Below are 21,289 nucleotides of genomic sequence, written 5' to 3' on the forward strand. Positions count from 1 at the left end.
ACTTTTGAGACTTAAAAAAAGTTGTGGTCACGGCTCAGCACACCAGTCTGTCCTCGACGGACTCTGTCTACACTTCCTGCTGTCTCAGTAAAGCAGCCAGCATAATAAAAGTCCACTACCCACCTCAGACATTCTCTCTTCTCTCCCACCCCCAAATTGGGCAGAAGGTAGAAAAGCCTGAAAGCACAAACTACCAGGCTCAAGGACAGCTCCTACCCCACTGTAATACGACTACTGAATAGTAGGGTAAGATGGACCCTTGACCTCAGAGTCTACATCAGCATAAACTTTGCACCGTACTGCCTGCGCTGCACTTTCTCAGCAGCTGTAACACTTTATTCGGCATTCTATTATTGCTTTTCATTTGTACTGCCTCGATGCACAATAACAACTACCTTTGGGTGGATCTTAAGGATTTGGGGTTGCCGACCTTGAAAATCGCCATGAAATTTCTCTATCACGCACCATTTTTTCTGAAATTGTTGATATTTGTTATTTCAATTCATAAGTCAGAGTGACTGATGCCAAGACTAAGGAAGGCATTTCTGCTGCTCCACAGATCAAACAGGTCATCAATGACAGGTAATTCACAGAACTTCTAGTGGGACTGGAGAAAATCGCATGGAAGGCATTCAAGGACTTTGCTGAAAATATTCTTGGCAACTACAGAGCACCAGCCTATATGCAGCTGGTTACAACATGCTTCAAGCATACAAAACCATTAAGTGCAACACGTCACTAAAGATTCATTTCCTGCATTCTCATTTAGACTTCTTTCCTGCAAATCTTGTCACTGTCAGTGACGAGCATGGTGAAAGGTTTCAGCAGGACATTGTGATCATGGAGAAACAGTATCAGGGCAACTGGAACCCATCAGTGCCGCCTGATTATTGATGGACACTTACGCAAGAAGGCTCAGACACTGAGTCCAAATGAAAATCACCAACAGAACATTTTTAGCTTAGTTGAACTATTGCAAAGCATCAGCACCGTTGTGTCATTCAAATCATAATGTTCAATAAAAGTTAATGCCTTGTTTCTCCAAATTCCAAGTAGTCTGAAATTATATTTCTGTTCAGTTTCAAGCGGTCTATCATAAATTTTTTAAAAATTCTGAGGAAGCAACACTTTCAAAAATATTTGTTGTTCAGTAATCTGTATAGCAATACAAACAGATTGCTGGAGAAGCTCAACGGGTCAGGCAGCATCTAAGGAAAGGAATGAACAGTCGACGTTTCAGGCTGAGACCCTTCTTCTGGGCTGCACCTCAATACACGCGGCAAAAATGATCCAATTTTACCAATTACGCCAGGAGATGCGAGGGGCAAGGTTTGGACACAGCCAGTGATCACCAACCAGGTTTTGAGTCCCACAGCTGTTTGTAAGGCGTTCGTACGTTCTCCCTGTGACTGCCTGAGTTTCCTCCCACATTCCGAAAGCATACGGGTTAGGGTTAGTGAGTTGTGGGCAGACAACGATGCTGCAGGAAGCATGGCTGCCCACAGCACAATCCTCAGACTGTGTCCGTTACTGACGCGCTGCACGTTTCGATGTCCACACAGCGAATGAAAGCTAATCAAATCCGACAGGACAATGATGTCGATGCTCTAGAATCACAAATCTCTGTAAACAGACAAAAAAAACCCGCGCCCACCTACACGATTCCCAGTCAGAGGTCAGGTCGACGCCTTGGTCCTAGGCAGTTGGCGAAGCTTACCTCAAAAGCAAATCGGGGATTTCTCCTTTGCGAGAACGAAAAGCATTTAGAGATTGAGAAGCAGCAAGTAGTCCGGATCCAGGGCCTGGCGAGAAGGTGCGGGAGTGGACTGCTGGCGCCTGAAGGTCCCCGTTGCTGTGGGATTCCTCACGGCCTGTGGGTTAACACAGAAGGAAACTGGTTGCTATAGCAACAAAAATATTCCCAAACCCGTGGGACACATGCAGAGCCAGACGGGTGGATTTCCAGGACCTTGCATGTTTTTTCTATTAATACTCTTGACGGTCTTAACTTTTGCTTTTTGTATAAATAAATTATACGGAAGTATAATAAACTTTCCAGTGGGTTTAAAGGGAGTGGGACATGGGTCCCAGTGGATTTAAAGGGAGTGGGATACAGGGTCCCAGTGGGTTTAAAGGGACTGGGATACAGGGTCCCAGTGGGTTTAAAGGGAGCGGGACACGGGGTCCCAGTGGGTTTAAAGGGAGTGGGACAGGGGGTCCCAGTGGGTTTAAAGGGAGTGGGATACAGGGTCCCAGTGGGTTTAAAGGGAGCAGGACACAAGGTCCCAGTGGGTTTAAAGGGAGTGGGACACGGGGTCCCAGTAGGTTTAAAGGGAGCGGGACACGGGGTCCCAGTGGGTTTAAAGGGAGTGGGATACAGGGTCCCAGTGGGTTTAAAGGGACTGGGATACGGGGTCCCAGTGGGTTTAAAGGGAGCGGGACACGGGGACCCAGTGGGTTTAAAGGGAGTGGGATACAGGGTCCCAGTGGGTTTAAAGGGAGTGGGACATGGGTCCCAGTGGGTTTAAAGGGAGTGGAACACGGGGTCCCAGTGGGTTTAAAGAGAGCGGGACACAGGGTCCCAGTGGGTTTAAAGGGAGCGGGACACAGGGTCCCAGTGGGTTTAAAGGGAGCGGGACATGGGGTCCCAGTGGGTTTAAAGGGAGTGGGATACAGGGTCCCAGTAGGTTTAAAGGGAGTGGGACATGGGTCCCAGTGGGTTTAAAGGGAGTGGGACACGGGGTCCCAGTGGATTTAAAGGGAGCGGAACACGGGGTCCCAGTGGGTTTAAAGGGAGTGGGATACAGGGTCCCAGTGGGTTTAAAGGGAGTGGGACATGGGTCCCAGTGGGTTTAAAGGGAGTGGAACACGGGGTCCCAGTGGGTTTAAAGGGAGTGGGATACAGGGTCCCAGTAGGTTTAAAGGGAGTGGGACATGGGTCCCAGTGGGTTTAAAGGGAGTGGGACACGGGGTCCCAGTGGATTTAAAGGGAGCGGGACACGGGGTCCCAATGGGTTTAAAGGGAGCGGAACACGGGGTCCCAGTGGGTTTAAAGGGAGTGGGATACAGGGTCCCAGTGGGTTTAAAGGGAGTGGGACATGGGTCCCAGTGGGTTTAAAGGGAGTGGAACACGGGGTCCCAGTGGGTTTAAAGGGAGTGGGATACAGGGTCCCAGTAGGTTTAAAGGGAGTGGGACATGGGTCCCAGTGGGTTTAAAGGGAGTGGGACACGGGGTCCCAGTGGATTTAAAGGGAGCGGGACACGGGGTCCCAATGGGTTTAAAGGGAGCGGAACACGGGGTCCCAGTGGGTTTAAAGGGAGTGGGATACAGGGTCCCAGTGGGTTTAAAGGGAGTGGGACATGGGTCCCAGTGGGTTTAAAGGGAGTGGGACACGGGGTCCCAGTGGGTTTAAAGGGAGCGGGACACCGGGTCCCAATGGGTTTAAAGGGAGCGGAACACGGGGTCCCAGTGGGTTTACAGGGAGTGGGATACAGGGTCCCAGTGGGTTTAAAGGGAGCAGGACACGGGGTCCTGGTGGGTTCAAAAGGAACAGGAAACGGGGTTCTCCAGTAGGTTTAAAGGGAGTGGGAAAGTGGTCCCAGTGGGCTTAAAGGGAGGGTGAGATGGGGTCTCAGGGAGTTTAAAGGGAGGGGGAGACAGGGTCCCGGGGGGCTTAAAGGGAGTGGGAGGCGGGGTCCTGGTGGGTTTGAAGTGAATGGGAGATGGGGTCCCAGTGGGCTTAAAGGGAGAGGGAGACCTGGGTCCCGGAGTTTAAAGGGAGGGGGAGACAGGGTCCCGGGGGGCTTAAAGGGAGGGGGAGATGGGGTCTCAGGGGGTTTAAAGGGAGGGGGAGATGGGGTCATGAGGGGTGTAAAGGGAGGGGGAAACAGGGCCCTGGTGGGTTTATAGGAAATGGGGAATGGGGAATGGGATTCCAGTGGGTTTAAAGGAAGTGGGGAACAGGGTTCTAGTGGGTTTAAAGGGAGGGGGAGATGGGGTCCCAGGAGTTTAAAGGGAGGGAGAGACCTGGGTCTTGGCGTTTAAAGGGAGGGTGAAATGGGGTCCCAGGGGGTTTAAAGAAAGGGGGAGATGGGGTCTCGGGGGGGGGTGTAAAGGGAGGGGGAAACAGGGCCCTGGTGGGTTTATAGGAAATGGGGAATGGGGAATGGGATTCCAGTGGGTTTAAAGGAAGTGGGGAACAGGGTTCTAGTGGGTTTAAAGGGAGGGGGAGATGGGGTCCCAGGAGTTTAAAGGGAGGGAGAGACCTGGGTCTTGGCGTTTAAAGGGAGGGTGAAATGGGGTCCCAGGGGGTTTAAAGAAAGGGGGAGATGGGGTCTCGGGGGGGGGGTTAAAGGGATCGAGACATGGGTCCCAGGGGGTTTGAAGAGAGGAGGAGATGGGGTCTCAGGGTGGTTTAAAGGGAGGGGAGATGGGGTCTCGGGGGTGGGGGGGGGCTGCTTAAAGGAAGCATGAAAATTACATACAACAGCGCTAACCAGAATGTCTCAGCAACGGGGCACCAGAGGAATTTACGGAGCTGGAGAACGAACAGGAAGGGAGTTACCTTGGTTCCAGTCAGCCGATTCCGACCCTACAATTTCACAGCATTCCAGTGCCGGCCTGGCTCATGGATCCAAAGCCCTGGGGAGAAAAAATGCAGGGAGACGTCAAGTGAGACTCGCTCATTGCCCACCAGAATGATGCAGCCCCTTCCCTATTTTTGACCCCAGCTGTGGAGCCGGGAAGGGGACCCTCAACTGATCCTAAGCTCTCAGGTGGGCGTGACAGGTTAAGTGGGGGTGTGGGTGGGGGTCAGTCAAGGGCTCGCGCAGCAAGGTAAATGTTTGTCCAACAGAGTCAGGTGTCCACCTGGTGTCGATAGATTGTCAGCGTCCCTCATGAACAGGCCTTTGGGCATTCGGGCTGTTCCAAACTAATGTGCACCGCAACAGCGTGGCGGTTAGCGTGATGCCATTACAGCTGGGGGCGTCGTGGTTCGGAGTTCAATCCCAGTGTCCTCTGTAAGGAGTTTGTACGTCCTCCCTGTGGGATGCATGCATGGGTTTCCTCAGGGTGCCCTGACTTCCTTCCACAGGACAAAGGCTTCAGATTAGCAGGCTAACTGGTCACTACAAATTGTCCCGCGGTTAGGTTGGGTTAAATCGGCTGTTGCTGAGCGGTGCAGCTCGAAGGGCTGAAAGGGCCTATCCCACACCGTATCACTAAATGAATCCGTTCTGCTACACAACCTCCATGTCGCTCCATTCCCTGCACCTTCTTCCTCACCGCCCCGGCATGTCCCAGGCACCCACCACTCCCTGTGGAAAATTAAACTCCGCCCCCCCCCACACATCTCCTTCTTTACTCACCACCACTCCCCCCCCCCACCATCTTCAGTCAGGGGTTCCGCAACCTGGTCTTCACGAACCCCTTGTTAAATGGCGTAAACAAAGGTTGGGAATCCGCTGCTTTAAATGTATACCCTCAGGTTAAAGTTTCTGGTTGTGTCCTCTACCTGTGTCTGTCGTAATCTTATAAACCTCTATCAGGTCTCCCCTCAGCCTCTGCTGCTCCAGAGAAAACAGCCCAACTTTGTCCAGCCTCTCCTCCTCATGCTCTCTAATCCAGGCAGCATCCTGGTGACCCTCTTGCACTCTCTCGCCAGAGCCCCCGTAGCCTTCCTGTAACGGGGGAAACCAGACCTGCACACAGCACTGTCTGTGCCAAGCACAACGTCAAATTAAACTAATCCCCCCCTGACTGAACGTAATCCTTATCACTCACAAATTTCTACAGATGTACCATGGAGAGCATTCTAACTGGCTGCATCACCCTCTGATATTGGGGGGGGGGGAGTGGGTGGCTACCGCACAGGATCAAAACACGCTGTAGAGATTTGTAAAATTACTCAGCTCCATCAAGGGCATGAGCCTCCGGAGTGTCCAGGACATCTTCATGGAACGACGCCTTGGGAAGGCGGCATCCGTCATTAAGGACCCCTACCACCCAGGCCAGGCCCTCTTCTCATTGTTACCGTCAGGAAGGAGCTACAGGAGCCTGAAGGCACACACCCAATGATTCAGGAACAGCTTCTTCCCCTCTGCTATCAGATTTCTGATTGCACATTGAACCCATGAACACTACCTCATTACTTTTTTAATTTCTATTTTCACACTATTTATTTAAACTATTTAATATATACATACTTACTGCAATTCACATTTTTTCTGTTTTATTATCTATTGCAATGTACTGCTGCCGCAACGACAACAAATCTTGTGACAAATGCTGGTGATATTAAATCTGATTCATTGCCTGCGTGAATTTTTTCTGCGTCCACCATCACCCCTAGCAGACATTCCACTCTCTGTGTAAAGAAAACTTGCTCCTTTAAACTTTCCCACTCTCACCTTAAACATATGCCCTCTAATAATTGACATTTTGACCCTGGAAAATGGATTTTGTCTGCTGTTCACCTACCAGTCTCTGGATGGAAAGAAAACTTTCCCCACACATCTCCCTTAAACCTTGCCCCGCTCACCTTAAGTGCCCTCTCTGCTATCTGACATTTCAATCCCGCTGGACAGGCTGTCCACTCTACCTGTGCTTCCCGTAATTTTAAAAACCTCTGTCGCAGGGGTTTACAACCTGGGGGTCCATGGACCCCTTGCTTAATGATATTGGTCCATGGTGTAACAAAGGTAGGGAACCCTCGCTCTACCGAATCTCTTGATTGGGATCTTGGTGTGCACAAACCAAGCCATACATCTGGGTGCTCCTGGCCTTCGCCCACTTCGCCCCCTTCCCTGGCAGCAATGGGTCTGGAGTTCTCTTTAACTCAGCCCCTGGAGCTGGGTGTTTGGCATTAATTGCCCACCCTTGACTGTCCCAGGAGCGTGTGGCCGGGGGGGGGGGGGGATGCGGGTTAGTGAGCTCCCTCAGTCATCGACTGCAGGGCTTGAAGGATCCTGGCAGAGGGGAACCCCATACCAGATCCCGAAGGTTCCGATACAGGCTAGCAATGCTGATGCTGACTGGATGACGGAAGGATTGAACAGGCTTGTGGTGAGGAGGGAGCACCACGATGAGGGAGAGGCAGTGAGGAGGGAGCACGGTGACGAGGAAGAGACGGTGAGGAGGGAGCTCCTCTGTGGGAGGGACGATGAGGGAGAGGCAGTGAGGAAGGAGCTCCACGCTGAGGGAGAGACGGTGAGGAGGGAGCTCCACTGTGGGAGGAATGATGAGGAGGGAGTGCAGTGATGAGAGAGGGGCAGTGAGGAGGGAGCACGGTGATGAGGGAGCTCACCTGTCTCTCTTCAACACATCCCAAATTCCCTCTGCCGTTGTTCAAACTCCTGCACAGCGTGGGGTCTCCAGCTGTTCACCTGCCCCTCTCCCTCCACCCCACTGCTCTCTTCTGCTCCCCTCTTCTCTCTCATTCACCCACCCCCACACCCCAAAGCCTGAAGCTGAGCTATTTGACTGTGTGAGGCATCGCAGACGAGCTCCGAGCTGAGGGATGGATGGTGAGGGAGCTTCATTGTGTGAGGTACACTGAAGAGGGAGTGCCTCAGTGAGGGAGAGACGGTGAGGGAGCTCCACTGCGGGGAGGGGCCGTGAGGAGGGATCTCCGTACTGCAGCTGAAACAGGCTCCGTTCGGGGCTTGGCTGTGATGCCTCACGTGGTCAAATTGCTCAGCATTCAGAGTCGGGGGGGGCGCGGGCCAGGTGAACTACAGCGGACCCCAGCCCGTGCGGGAGTTCAAACAACGGCAGTGGGAAGTTGGGCCGTGTAGAAGAGAGACCGCGGGAGGTAGAGCTCGTGGTTAAAAAGCTTTCACACGGACATGGCTGCCCCCCCAACTCTCCTCCTCTCTCGAAAGAGAAAAAGATCAGCTTTATTTGTCACATGTACATCGAAACACACAGTGAACAGTGTCATTTGCGTCAACGACCAACGCACTTCGAGGATTGTGCCGGGGGCATCCGCAAGTGTCGTCACACTTCCGGTACCAACATAACATGTCCATAATTTACTAACCCACACGTCTTTGGGAGGAAACCGGAGCACCCAGAGGAAGTCACACAGTCATGGGGAGAACGTAGACTGCTGGTCTACACTACAGCACTGCTCTCTCTCCATTCTCCCCAACACACACACCCACGACACGCTCAATCTCTCTCACACACAGACACACACACATACACACATCCAAGACACGCTCGATCTCTCACACACACATACACCCCCACGACACACTCAATCTCTCTCAGACACACCCACGACACGCTCAATCTCTCTCACAGACACACACACACACACACACATCCAAGACACGCTTGCTCTCAGACACACACACACACGCTCAATCTCTCTCACACACACATCTAAGACACGCTCGATCTCTCTCTCTCACACACACACAACACGCTCGATCTCTCTCTCTCTCTTTTTCACATACACACACACACACAGATACAATCAGTACACACTTGGCTGTTCTACTGTTCCCCACACAACTGCAGTCGGTGAACTCACAGCGCCGGACGATGCCCTCGGCCAAAAGCAGGCTGCGGAGCGGAGGCTGGAGCCTGTAGCAATCGTCACAAGTCGTACAGTCACTCCCGCCACCCCCCACCACGTCTTCCCCCTCCCCCCCACCCCCGACGCCTGATGTCAACGTGAGAAGCCAAGAGCAGCCCTGGTGACTCACGCTCACACCCACAGGGTTCATGAGCAGGCCGTCTCGCTCGCCTTGCCGCTGGTGCCCCGCCTCCTGCTGCCACGGCTGTTACAGCCCCGGGGGGGGGGGGGAGGAGAGAGAGGGAGGGAGCCACACTGAAGAGGGGTGGAGGGGGAGCTCTCATTGGTGAGGAGGGAACTCTACACAAAGGCACTGGCACTGAGGGAGCTCTGCGCTGTGGTATGGGTGGTAAGGAAGGAGCTTTGTGCTGGGGGGGGAGGTTGAAGAAACTCCATGTTGAGGGAGGGACAGCGAGAAGGAAGCACCGCATTGCTGGAGGGACAGCAAGGTCGGATCTCCGTGCTGCGGGAGGAGCGAGGAGGAGGGAGTGCTATTCCACAGAGGGGAGGAGGGAGCGTCGCGTTGCTGGAAGAGCAGGGGCGAGAGAGCACGGCGTTACTGGAGGTGTAGGGACAAGAAAGTGACGCACTCCAGGAGTGGGGACGAGGGAACGCTACTTTGCCGGAGGAGCAGGGACGACGCAGCGGCGCATTGCTAGAAGAGTGGGGACGAGGGAGTGCCTCGTTCCAGGAGGAGCGGGGACGAGGGAGCACGACGTTCCAGGAGGAGTGGGGACGAGGGAACAACACATTCCAGGAGGAGTGGGGACGAGGGAGTGCCTCGTTCCTGGAGGAGTGGGGACGAGGCAGTGCCATGTTCCAGGAAGAGTGGGGACGATGGAACGCCTCGCTCCTGGAGGAAAGGGAACGAGGGAGCACCACATTCCAGGAGGAGTGGGGACGAGGGAGTGCCTCGTTCCTGGAGGAGTGGGGACGAGGGAGTGCCTCGTTCCTGGAGGAGTGGGGACGAGGGAGTGCCTCGTTCCAGGAGGAGTGGGGACGTGGGAGTGCCACGTTCCAGGAGGAGTGGGGATGAGGGAACGCCGCATTGCCAGAGGAGAGGGGAGGAGGGTGATGCCTCGTTCCTGGAGGAGTGGGGACAAGGGAGCACCACGTTGCTGGAGGAGCAGGGAAGAGGGAATGCCTCATTCCTGGAGGAGTGGGGTCGAGGGAGTGCCGCGTTCCAGGAAGAGTGGGGACGAGGGAACGCTACTTTGCTGGAGGAGCAGGGACGAGGAGTGCCTCATTGCTAGAGGAGAGGGGAGGAGGGAACAGCACGTTGCCAGAGGAGCAGGGACGAGGGAGTGCCTCGTTCCAGGAGGAGTGGGGACGAGGGAGCATGACATTCCAGGAGGAGTGGGGACGTGGGAACGCCACGTTCCAGGAGGAGTGGGGACAAGGGAGCACGACATTCCAAGAGGAGTGGGGACGAGGGAGTGCCTCGTTCCTGGAGGAGTGGGGACGAGGGAGCGCCGCATTGCTAGAGGAGAGGGGAGGAGGGAACAGCACGTTGCCAGAGGAGCAGGGAGGAGGGAGTGCCTCGTTACAGGAGGAGTGGGGACGAGGGAGCACCGCATTGCTAGAGGAGAGGGGAGGAGGGAACAGCACGTTGCCAGAGGAGCAGGGAGGAGGGAATGCCTCGTTCCTGGAGGAGTGGGGTCTAGGAAGTCTCGTGTTGCTGGAGGAGCAGTGGGGAGGGATCGCTATGTTGCTGGAGGAACGGGGAGGAGGGAACGCCATTCTGCACAGGGACAGTGAGGAGGGTGCTTCATGCCGTGGGAAGGGTAGTGAGGAGGGACCTCCGACTCCAAAATGAACACAAAAAAAATGCTAATCGTAAAGATCTTTAGATGAATCGAGTCTTGGACAGCAGCCGATATAAACACGACAACTAAAATGGTGAAATACCCAGGTCCTGTTACACAGATACTGGTTGAAACACCCTCACTCCCTCTCACACTCACACACATGCACGATCCTTTAGACTAGCCACAATGCACAACCAACCACAAGTGCCAGAGGAAAGAGTTAACGTTCGCTGGCCCAGACAGGGGAGAACAGATAAAGTAGCTCAATAAAGAAAATCACACGTGTGCTCGCCAGCCGCTCCCTCCCCGTGTGCAAGAGCCTACGTCTCTAATCTCCGAGTTTACCCGTTCAATCCCTCCCATCTGGGGGAGGGGGGGAGGAGGGGAAGAGGGAGGGAGGGAGAGTGGGTGAGTGAGTGAGAGAGAGAGGGGGGAGGGAGTGTGTGTGTGAAGGAAAGGAAGAGAGTGTGTGAAAGATAGAGCGTGTGAGGGAGAGAGCATGTAAGGGACAGATCGTGTGAAGGAGAGAGCTTCTGAGTGAAAGACATCATGTGTGGGGGGAGAGAGGGGGAAATACAAAGTGAAACAGGTACACAGGTGAATGCAAACACAGAAGGAGACAGAGAGCGAGAGAGAGAAACGCGCAGTGGGACACACACACACACACACACACAGTGAGATATATATACACAGAGAGGCAGCAAACCAAGAGAGAGCAAACCATGCACGCGCACTCAGAGACGCAGAAAGAAAAATAGAGGCGGTGAGAGAGAAAACCACATAGTGAGACAGACACACAGATAAACAGAAGCAGACAGAAAGAGAGTATGTGTGTGTCAGTCTTACGGAGAGACTCGCACGGGCAAAGAGTGAGAAATAGAGAGCGCGAGTGTCAGTCACGGAGAGACACGTATAGATATAGTCTGAGCGAAACAGAGCGAGCGAGAGACGGAGACAGAGGCAGGGACAGGGACAGGGACAGGGAGAGAAACAGACAGCGTCACACTCAGAGAGATAGGCACACACTAGACGGAGCAGAGAGGGAACAGACACAAGACACTTATTCAGAAGGACAATCGGACAAACACATACATCGTCAAGGCAGAGACGGGGGGGGGAGAGAGAGAGACAGAGAGAGAGAGAAGCAGAGATGGAGACGGGGGGAGGGAGAGAGAGAGAGAGAGAGAGAGAGAGAGAGCGCAGAGACGGAGACAGGGAGAGATGGGAAGAGAGAGAGAGAGAGAGAGAGAGAAGCAGAGACGGAGACGGAGAGAGAGCGGGGCAGAGAGGTGCAGCGAGAGGGGTAGAAGCGCCAGTGGAGAGCAAGAGCGAAGACGAACGTCGAGACCACCGGCACAACAAACACAAGACCACCTACTGCCAGTGCCCACACTGAATGGGCCCTTCCCGATGGCCGTACTTCGCTGCTCCGGCTGCAGACAGCAGAGGGGAGGGGAGGGGAGGGTTGTCCGGGCAACCGCTCCCAAATAAGGAACGGTGGATTCCGCTCCGGCCCAGCGCATCCGCCTGCTGCCGTCCCTGCACAGCCCAGAGGGCGGAACTGAGAGCGCTGCTGTGGGCTGGGAGGTCACGAGCAGATTGGCTCCCGGGAGTCTGCACAGGACGGGGCCTGTTCCTCACAGCTCAGCCCGGGTCAGCCCCACTGCGGGGGGAGGGGGAGAAATAGTGACATGGGGGGGCAGAGAGAGAGGAGAAAGACAGGGCAAAAAGGGGAAGAGAGGGGAGAGAGAGGGGGAGAGAGGGGCAAAAAGGGGAAGAGAGGGGAGAGAGAGGGGGGAGGGGAGAGAAGATGGAGGGAGGAGTAGAGAGATAAGCAAGAGAGGGAGAGAGTGGAGAAAGGGGGGAGAGAGGGAGAGAGGGGAGAAAGAGTGGGAGAGAGTGGGAGGGGAGAAAGGAGAGAGATATAGCGGGGGGGACAGAAGGGAGAGAAAGAGGGGGAGATACAGGGGAAGAGAGAGGGGACAAAGAAGGGAGACAGAGGGAACAGGAGAGGGGGAAGGAGAGAAGCAAGGGAGGGTTCAACTGAATGGTATAATGGAATGAGGAGAGAACGGTGCACAACGAGAGTACAGAGCAAGGGGGTACAGAGCAGTGAAAGGGTTTGGAGCGAGACGGGGTACGGAGCGAGGGGGGCTCGGAGCGAGGGGGGTTCGGAGCGAGACGGGGTACGGAGCGAGACGGGGTTCGGAGCGAGAGGGATTCGGAGCAAGACGGGGTACGGAGCGAGGGGGGCTCGGAGCGAGACGAGTAGGGGGTACGGAGTGAGACGGGGTTCGGAGCGAGAGGGATTCGGAGCAAGACGGGGTACGGAGCGAGGGGGGCTCGGAGCGAGACGAGTAGGGGGTACGGAGTGAGACGGGGTTCAGAGCGAGAGGGATTCGGAGCAAGACGGGGTACGGAGCGAGGGGGGCTCAGAGCGAGACGAGTATGGTGCGAGAGGGGGTTCAGAGCGAGACGGGGTTCGGAGCGAGGGGTGCTCAGAGCGAGACGAGTATGGTGCGAGAGGGGGTACGGAGCAAGACGAGTAGGGGGTACGGAGTGAGACGGGGTTCGGAGCGAGAGGGATTCGGAGCAAGACGGGGTACGGAGCGAGGGGGGCTCAGAGCGAGACGAGTATGGTGCGAGAGGGGGTTCAGAGCGAGACGGGGTTCGGAGCGAGGGGTGTTCAGAGCGAGACGAGTATGGTGCGAGAGGGGGTACGGAGCAAGACGAGTAGGGGGTACGGAGTGAGACGGGGTTCGGAGCGAGAGGGATTCGGAGCAAGACGGGGTACGGAGCGAGGGGGGCTCAGAGCGAGACGAGTATGGTGCGAGAGGGGGTTCAGAGCGAGACGGGGTTCGGAGCGAGGGGTGCTCAGAGCGAGACGAGTATGGTGCGAGAGGGGGTTCAGAGCGAGACGGGGTTCGGAGCGAGGGGTGCTCAGAGCGAGACGAGTATGGTGCGAGAGGGGGTTCAGAGCGAGACGGGGTACGGAGCGAGGGGGGCTCAGAGCGAGACGAGTATGGTGCGAGAGGGGGTTCAGAGCGAGACGGGGTTCGGAGCGAGGGGTGCTCAGAGCGAGACGAGTATGGTGCGAGAGGGGGTACGGAGCAAGACGGGGTTCGGAGCGAGACGGGGTATGGAGCGAGGGGGGTTCGGAGCGAGATGAGTATAGTGCGAGAGGGGGTACGGAGCGAGATGGGGTTCGGAGCGAGGGGGGATTCGGAGCGAGGGGGATTCGGAGCGAGGGGGCATTCGGAGCGAGGGGGATTCGGAGCGAGGGGGGGTTCGGAGCGAGAGGGATTCGGAGCGAGAGGGGGTTTGGAGCGAGGGGGGTTCAGAGCGAGGGGGGTTCGGAGCGAGGGGGGTTCGGAGCGAGGGGGGGTTCGGAGCGAGATGGGGTTTGGAGCGAGATGGGGTTCGGAGCGAGATGGGGTTCGGAGCGAGATGGGGTTCAGAGCGAGATGGGGTTCGGAGCTAGGGGGGTTCAGAGCGAGATGGGGTTCGGAGCGAGATGGGGTTCGGAGCGAGACGGGTACAGTGCGAGACGGGGTACGGTGCGAGACGGAGTACGGTGCGAGATGGGGTATGGAGCGAGGGGGGTTCAGAGCAAGGGGGTTTCGGAGCGAGAGGGGGTTCAGAGCGAGGGGGTTAAGGTGCGAGACGGTTTCGGAGCGAGGGGGGTTCGGAGCGAGAGGGTTTTCAGAGGGGGAAGGGGAGTGAAGGGGAGGGCAAGGGGTAAGGGGCGGGGAGAGAGGGAAGGGGAGTGTAGGGAGGGAGGAAGGGAGGGTGGAGGAAGGGGATGGGGGTGAGAGATTGGGAGAGGGGGGAGACAGGGGAGTCGTGAGAGGAGCTGCTTGACCTACTGAGACTTCCCTCCATCATCCACTGTCTCCCTCACCCACACTGTGGCACTCGGGACAGGGAGGGGCTCTTGGGTGGACTGGAATGAGACGGGGTAGAGGGGAGCCCGAGAGCTGTGGGCCACTGGGAGACAGTGGCTGCAGTTCAGGGTTACGATGCTCGCCTCCACCACACCCCCCCCACCAGGACACCCAGTCTGCCCTTCAATATATCACCTGCAGGACACTGCCCCCAACAGTGGAATAGCAACTCTCTCTACATATCTCATGAAATATCTCTTCTCATTAAGGGATCGCCATGATTAGCGACGCTATTACACCTCGGGGGTGTTGGAGTTGGGAGTTCAATCCTGGCATCTTCAGTAAGTGGGATGTACGGATACTCCCCGGGTCCTCCACTTTACTCCCACAGTTCAAAGACGTACCGGTCAGTAGGTTAATTGTGCATTGTAAATTGTCCTGTGATGGTCAAGGTTAAATCGGGGTTGTTGGGGGTTGCTGGGTGGTGTAGCTCTGTGTATCAATAGGCAGACAGATAGGTGGGAGGATAGAGAGGTAAATAGATAGATAGACAGATAGATAAGCAATCGTACATTGAGGGAGAGGCGACCCTTTCGATTTCTCTTCCCATATCCCTTATGTGTGTCGAGGCACCTTCATCCGCGTTCGCTCAAAACAGAGATCGAAAGGACTCATCGAGCTGTGTAGTGTGCAAACAGTCCCCTCGACTTGATCCATCCATGCCATCTAAGCCAGTCCCATTTGCCTGCCCGCGTTTGACTTGTATCCCTCTTAGCCGTTTCTGTCTTTTAGACGCTGCAATTCTGTGCATGTACGGACCACCCTGTGGGTGAACAAGTTGCCCCACAGGTCCCCTTTAAATCACTTGTCCCCTTGCAAACCACTTCTGTAGAGAAGTTTGCAAGAACAATCACGGTCATAGAAAGACCACAATCGCCCACGTCATACGGCATGGCACAAGTTGAGGATGGTATCAGTTCTCCTTTGCTTCAGGAAAATCAGTCCCAGCCTGTCCAACCTCTTTTTGTAACTCAATCCCTCCAGTCCCAGGAACATCCTGGTGAATCTTTCCTGTCCCCTTCCCCAGCTTAATGACATCCTTCCTATAGCTGGGCGACCAAAACTACATACAATACTCTGAGTGCGGTCTCACCGACATCCTGTACAGGTGTAACGGACGTCCCAACTCCTGTACTCAATGCCCCATCCAACAGAGCGACACAGGTCAAACACAAGCAAATGGGGAGAGGTGACGAGGTCGACATGGAAGAGATGGGCCAAATGGCCTGATACCACGACCTGTAAGACATCCCCTACAAGGCCCTATTCCTCCCCACACTTCCCCTCCTGCAATTCATTCTCTCCTGCTCACTGCCATCCATGCCCCGCAGATTCAACCCCCCTCCCCGGCGAGGGCAGGGCAGGCCGCCATTTGCAGTGGCCCGCTAACTCAGTAGGCTGCGTGAGAAAAATCGGAGAATCCTGCATGGTCGGAGGGAGTCACACACAGACGCTGGCAGATGCCAGGATCGAACCCTGGTCTCTGACTCAGCGAAATGGCAGCTCTACCCACTGTGCCACACTCTCCACTCAGAGTTCTCCCTGACAAAGTGAACCTTTGTCCAATGTCCAGTGTATCCCTTCTTGAACGAGGGGAGTATAAGATCGCTCCAGGGTTTCCGGCTTTGACAGGAAGAAGACAGAGCATGGTAGGATTCTTAGCAGTGTGGAGGGACTGAGGAATCTTGGGATCCAAGTCCATAGATCCCGCAACATGGTCATGTATGTTGATAGGGCAGTTAAGAAGATGTACAGCTATAAAACTCTATAAAACTCTGGTTAGATCACACTTTGGAGTATTGAGTTCAGTTCTGGTCACCTCGTTACAAGAAGGATATGGAAGCTTTTTGAGAGGGTGCAGAGGAGGTTTACCAGGATACTGCCTGGATTAGAACACGTATCTTATGAGGATGTTGAGTGAGTTGGGGCTTTTCTCTTTGGAGCGAAGGAGGATGAGAGGTGATCAGATAGAGGTGTAAAAGGTGATAGATAGAGTGGACAGCCAGAGACTTTTACCCAGAAGACATCCTTTTTAGATGTTTGTAGGAAAGTATAAGGGAATGTTAGCGGAAGGACTGTTATCAGTGGTGGGTGCGTAGAACACACAGCCAAAGGTGGACAGCTAATGCCCTTCCCCAGGGCAGAAACAGCCAATACAAGAGGGCATAATTTCAAGATGACTGGAGAAAAGTAAAGGGGCAGGCGTGGGGGTAGATATTACACAGAGAGTGGTGGGTGCAAGGAACGGGCTATTGGAGATGGTGGCAGAGGCAGTTACATAAGAGATATTTAAGAGAGTCTTACACAGGCACAAGGATGCCAGAAAAATGGAAGGAAAGGTTAGCTTGGTCTTGGAGTAGGTTAAGGGATTGGCACATTATCATGGGCCGAAGGACCTAGAATGTGTGTACTGTTCTACGTTCAGATACGATAGCAGAAAAATAAATGCAGGAATAAATGAACCCAGCCATGAAACAACATAAAGACATCTGCAGGCATGAAGAGAACTTCTTAGCATGTGGTGAACAGAATCTCCTAGCAGACTGTCAACTTGGCTAAGGATCGCAACCCATGTTGAAGAACTAGGGTCAATAATACCCAAGAGTTTCCTGTTGAATTCACAAGAAACTTGCACCAATTGGTGGCGCAGCGGTGGAAACTGCAAGTAGTTTCAAACTCCTACACGATCGGGAAAGCTCACCAACGCCTCTGCTTTCTGAGCGAGCTGGACTGTGCACGTCCACACTCACGTCATTCTGCAGATGTGCTGGAGCGCGTATCCCAACAAGCTGCATCGCCGCTTGGTACGGAAACAGGACAGGAAGCCTCTGCGACGGGGAGTCAAAAACGGCCCAGCGCATCACCGGCACCAACCTGCCTGCCATTAAGGACTTGCATACAGAAAGGGCCAGTAACCTCATGAAGGATCCCACCCACCCTGCCCATGGACTGTTCGTCCCAATCTTATCAGGGAGGAGGCTACGCAACATCCAGGCTAGGACCACCAGACTCAAACTCAGTTACTTTCCCCAAGCAGTAAGGCTGATCAACACCTCCACCCACAAATTCAACCACTGCTTTATTATTTCCTGTCAGTCACCCTACGTACAATCAATCTATCTCATGTACTAATATTTATTGTGTGTTTTTATTATTATTATCATCATCGTGCTCTTTATCTTTTGCATTTTTTTTGTGCTGCATTGGATCCTGGATAACCATTATTTCATTCCCCTTACACTTGGGCACAGGAAGTGGCTGGATAAAGCACCGAACCCACCTGAAGGTAACAAAATGAGGAAGATGGGGGTAACCTTAACCAGGTTTGGATGGGTTTTGACTGTCAAAGTTCAAGATAAATTTTAATATCAAACTACGTACACTCAGTGGCCATTCTAGCTACACCCGTACACCTGCTCGTTAATGCAATTATCTAATCAGATGGCAGCAACTCAATGCATGCATAAGAGCATGCAGGCATGGTCAAGAGGTTCAGTTGCTGTTCAGACCAAACATCAGAATGGGGGAAGAAATGTGACCTAAGTGACTTTGACCGTGGAATGATTGTTGGTGCCAGATGGGGTGGTTTGAGTATTTCATAAACTGCTGATCTCCTGAGATTTTCACGCACAGCTGTCTCTAGAGTTTACAGAGAACAGTGTGAAAAACAAAAAACATGCAGTGAGCGGCTGTTCTGTGGGTGAAAACGCCTTGTTACTGAGAGAAGTCACAGGAGAATGGCCAGACTGGCTCAAGCGGACAGGAAGGGGACAGTATCTCAAATAACCATGCATTACAACAGTGATGTGCAGAAGAGCTTCTCCGAATGCACAACACGTCAAACCCGGCAGTGGATGGGCTACAGCAGCAGAAGACCACGAACATAAGTTCAGTGGCCACTTCATTAGGTATGGGGGGGAGGAGCTAATAAAGTGTCCACTTTGTGCACATGTCACCATTTACAACCCCGAGATTCATTTTCCTGCAGGCATCCACAATAAATACAAAGAAACACAATAGAGCCAGTGAAAAGCTGCACACAAAGACAGACAACCAATGTGCAAAAAAGACAAACTAACATAAAAAATTAATACAAATAAATAAGTAATAAATAACACTGAGAACGTGAGTTGTCGAATACTTGAAAGTGAGACTGTAGGTTGCGGAATCAATTCGGTGTTGAGGTGAGTGAAGTTATCCACACTGGTTCAGGAGCCTGATGGTTGTAGGGTAATAACTGTTCCTGAACCTGGTGGTGTGCAACCCAGAGCTCCTGTACCTCCTTCCCAAATACAGCAGCGAGAAGAGAGCACAGCCTGAATGTATGGGTTCTGGGAAAGCACTTAAGACCAAAGATATAGAAGCAGAATTAGGCCATTTGGTCCATCGAGTCTATTCTGCCATTTCATCAAGGCTTGGAAGAATCTGAAGTGTTGGATTTGAAGCAGCTGTTGGTCTTTCCTTTATTCCCCTCCCAATCTCCACAGCCCTTCAACTCCCCTCCCCTCCACTCACTGCCCAGCCCAGCAGAGAAATGAACCTTCCTAAAGGGCCCCGCATGCCAGCCCCGAAATAAGAAGGACAGTTAGGTCAGGAACAGGATTGAACTGGCAGCACACAGCCAGTCCCCAGGCCTCGGTGGAACCTGTAACCTGGGACCCAGCCACTCGCCTGAACCAAGCACAGAACGGCACAGGGACAGCCCACACGACCCTCCACGTCAATGCCAAATTAAACTGGGTCCCATCTGCTGGCACATGACCTTTAACCCTAAATATCCTGCATATTCATCTGTCTGTTAAAATGCCACAATGTAGGACCCCAACGGGGACATGCAGACACATTTTTCACATCGTAGCTCTCCCTCAGCACACCGCGTCACTCACTGTATCCCCAGGGACGTTAATCCAGCTCCCTCACACCATCCCTCAGCGACCCCTCTCCCCCAGCACGCCGCGTCACTCACTGTATCCGCAGGGACGTTAATCCAGCTCCCTCACACTATCCCTCAGTGACCCCTCTCCCCCAGCGCACCGTTTCACTGACTGTATCCCCACTGACATCAATCCAGCTCCCTGACACAGTCCCTCAGTGACCCCTCTCCCGTGTCAATGACTATATCCCCACTGACGTTAACCCAGCTCCCTCACACCGTCCCTCAGCGACGGCTCTCCCCCAGCGACCTGCATCTCTGACTATATCCCCACTGACATTAACCCAGCTCCCTCACACTGCATTCAGTGACGCCTCTCCCCCAGCACCCCGTGTCACTATTTTCACTTCCTGACCGTCAGACTTTGAGCTGTTCTCATAACAGTCCTTACTCTTCACAGCTAGCGTGCATTTACAAACATCGCCGTGAATGATAATAACCAGCGTGGTTTTCTTTCCTCTTTATCTGATTAGGGCAAGTTCCGAACCAAACTGAACTTGCTGCGGTGAGGTGCCTGACTATCAGCTCTCACGATCTCCTGCCTACCTGCAGCCGACCATGATGGATAAGGGAGCGATTTCACTGTGTCGACACAAGCAGTTCTGCCGGCACCCGAAATCTACAGCAACACGCACACAGAACGCTGGAAGAACCCAGCAGGCCAGGCCACATCGAGGGAGGGCAATAAGCAGTTGGGGTTCCGGGCCGAGACCCTTCGTGAGGACTGGAAAGGAAGGCGGCAGAGGCCCGAATAAGGAGGTGGGGGAGGGGGAGGTGATAGGTGAGGCAGGATGGCGGGGGAAATGAAGTGAGGGGGGATCAGATGAAGGGCTGAAGAAGAAGGAATCTGATGGGAGAGGAGAGCCAATCATGCGAGAAAGGGAAGGAGGTGAGGAACCAGAGGGAGATTAAAGATAATTTGTCACAAGTACATTGAAACACACAGCAAAATGCGTCATTTGCAGCAACAGCTGACACAGTCCGAGGATCGTGCTGTCGCCATGCCTCCGGCGCCCACACTTCACTGACCCTAACCCGCTACATCTTGGGGGGAGAAACTGGAGCACCTGGAGGAAAGGGCGCAAGGTCACAGGGTCACGCAGTTACGGGCAGCGGCAGGAATTGAAACCAGTCGTAAAAGTGCTGCACTAGCCGTTATTATTACCCCGAGCGAGGTGACAGGCTGGGGAAAGGAGGAGAATGGGTGAGAGGGCCACTAAAGTAAGGGAGGGGCGGAGGGGGAGGAATCAGCGGAGAGCAAGTCAATATTCATGCCATCAGGTTGGAGAGATGACCAAAATGGAATAAGAAGTGGACTCGAGAGAGATTACAGATGCTGGGAACCTTGAACGTCACCAATAAAACGCTGGAGGAACTCGGCAGGACCTGATGAAGGGTCTCACCCTGAAACGCCAACTGTTTATCCCACCTCCCCGACTCCCTTGATGCTGCCTGACTTGCTGAATCACCATTTAAAAGCCACGCAACACAAACACAGGCTGTTCGGTCCATCGTGTCCACCGAAACCCGTCCCGTTCCCCAGCACTGGGTCCTCGGCCATTCAAGAGCTCATACAGGTACTTCTTCAATGCTGTTAGAGAATCTGATCCCTCCCCAGCCTCAGGCAGTGAATTCCAGATCCCAACCCACCTCTGGGAGGTAAAAATTTACCCCTCAGATCCCCTCACCCTAAACCCATGCCCTCTGGGTTTGGACACCTCTGTACTGGAGAACTTTCCTCTGCCCCTCGTCATTCTGTCCACCTCTATCAGGCTCCCCCCCTCAGCCTCCCCGGCTTCAGAGAGAACAGACCCAGCCTCTCCGTGTAACTGAAACGCTCTGTTCCTGGGTAACGTGCTGGGGAAATCCCTTCTGCGCTCTCTCCAGTGCAGAGGTTCAAAGGATCATTCAGTATCCAGGTACGTACAACCTGAAATTCGTACTCTTCACAGACAGCCACGAAACGAGAAACCCCATAGAACCAATGATGGAAACATGGTAGCCCCAAAAGCCCCCCTC

General features: G+C 53.9%; 1 protein-coding gene across 9 annotated transcripts in view; it reads right to left on the reverse strand.

Moving 5' to 3' along the window:
- Positions 1–21,289, reverse strand: part of LOC134338688 (methyl-CpG-binding domain protein 1-like) — a 263,482-nt gene that overhangs the window by 164,927 nt on the left and 77,266 nt on the right. For 6 of the 9 annotated variants that reach the window (XM_063034729.1, XM_063034728.1, XM_063034721.1 and 3 more), the window contains 2 exons: positions 4,566–4,642; positions 1,718–1,871 (listed from right to left, as the gene is read on the reverse strand). The gene's annotated coding sequence lies outside the window, so the exon portion shown is untranslated. Of the gene's footprint in view, positions 1–1,717; positions 1,872–4,565; positions 4,643–8,042; positions 8,517–8,540; positions 8,614–11,771; positions 11,972–21,289 lie in introns of those variants that run through there. The other 3 variants (XM_063034723.1, XM_063034724.1, XM_063034726.1) reach the window with 3 other exon arrangements.

This window comes from Mobula hypostoma, chromosome 28 (assembly GCF_963921235.1).
Source record: "Mobula hypostoma chromosome 28, sMobHyp1.1, whole genome shotgun sequence".
NCBI lineage: Eukaryota > Metazoa > Chordata > Chondrichthyes > Myliobatiformes > Myliobatidae > Mobula > Mobula hypostoma.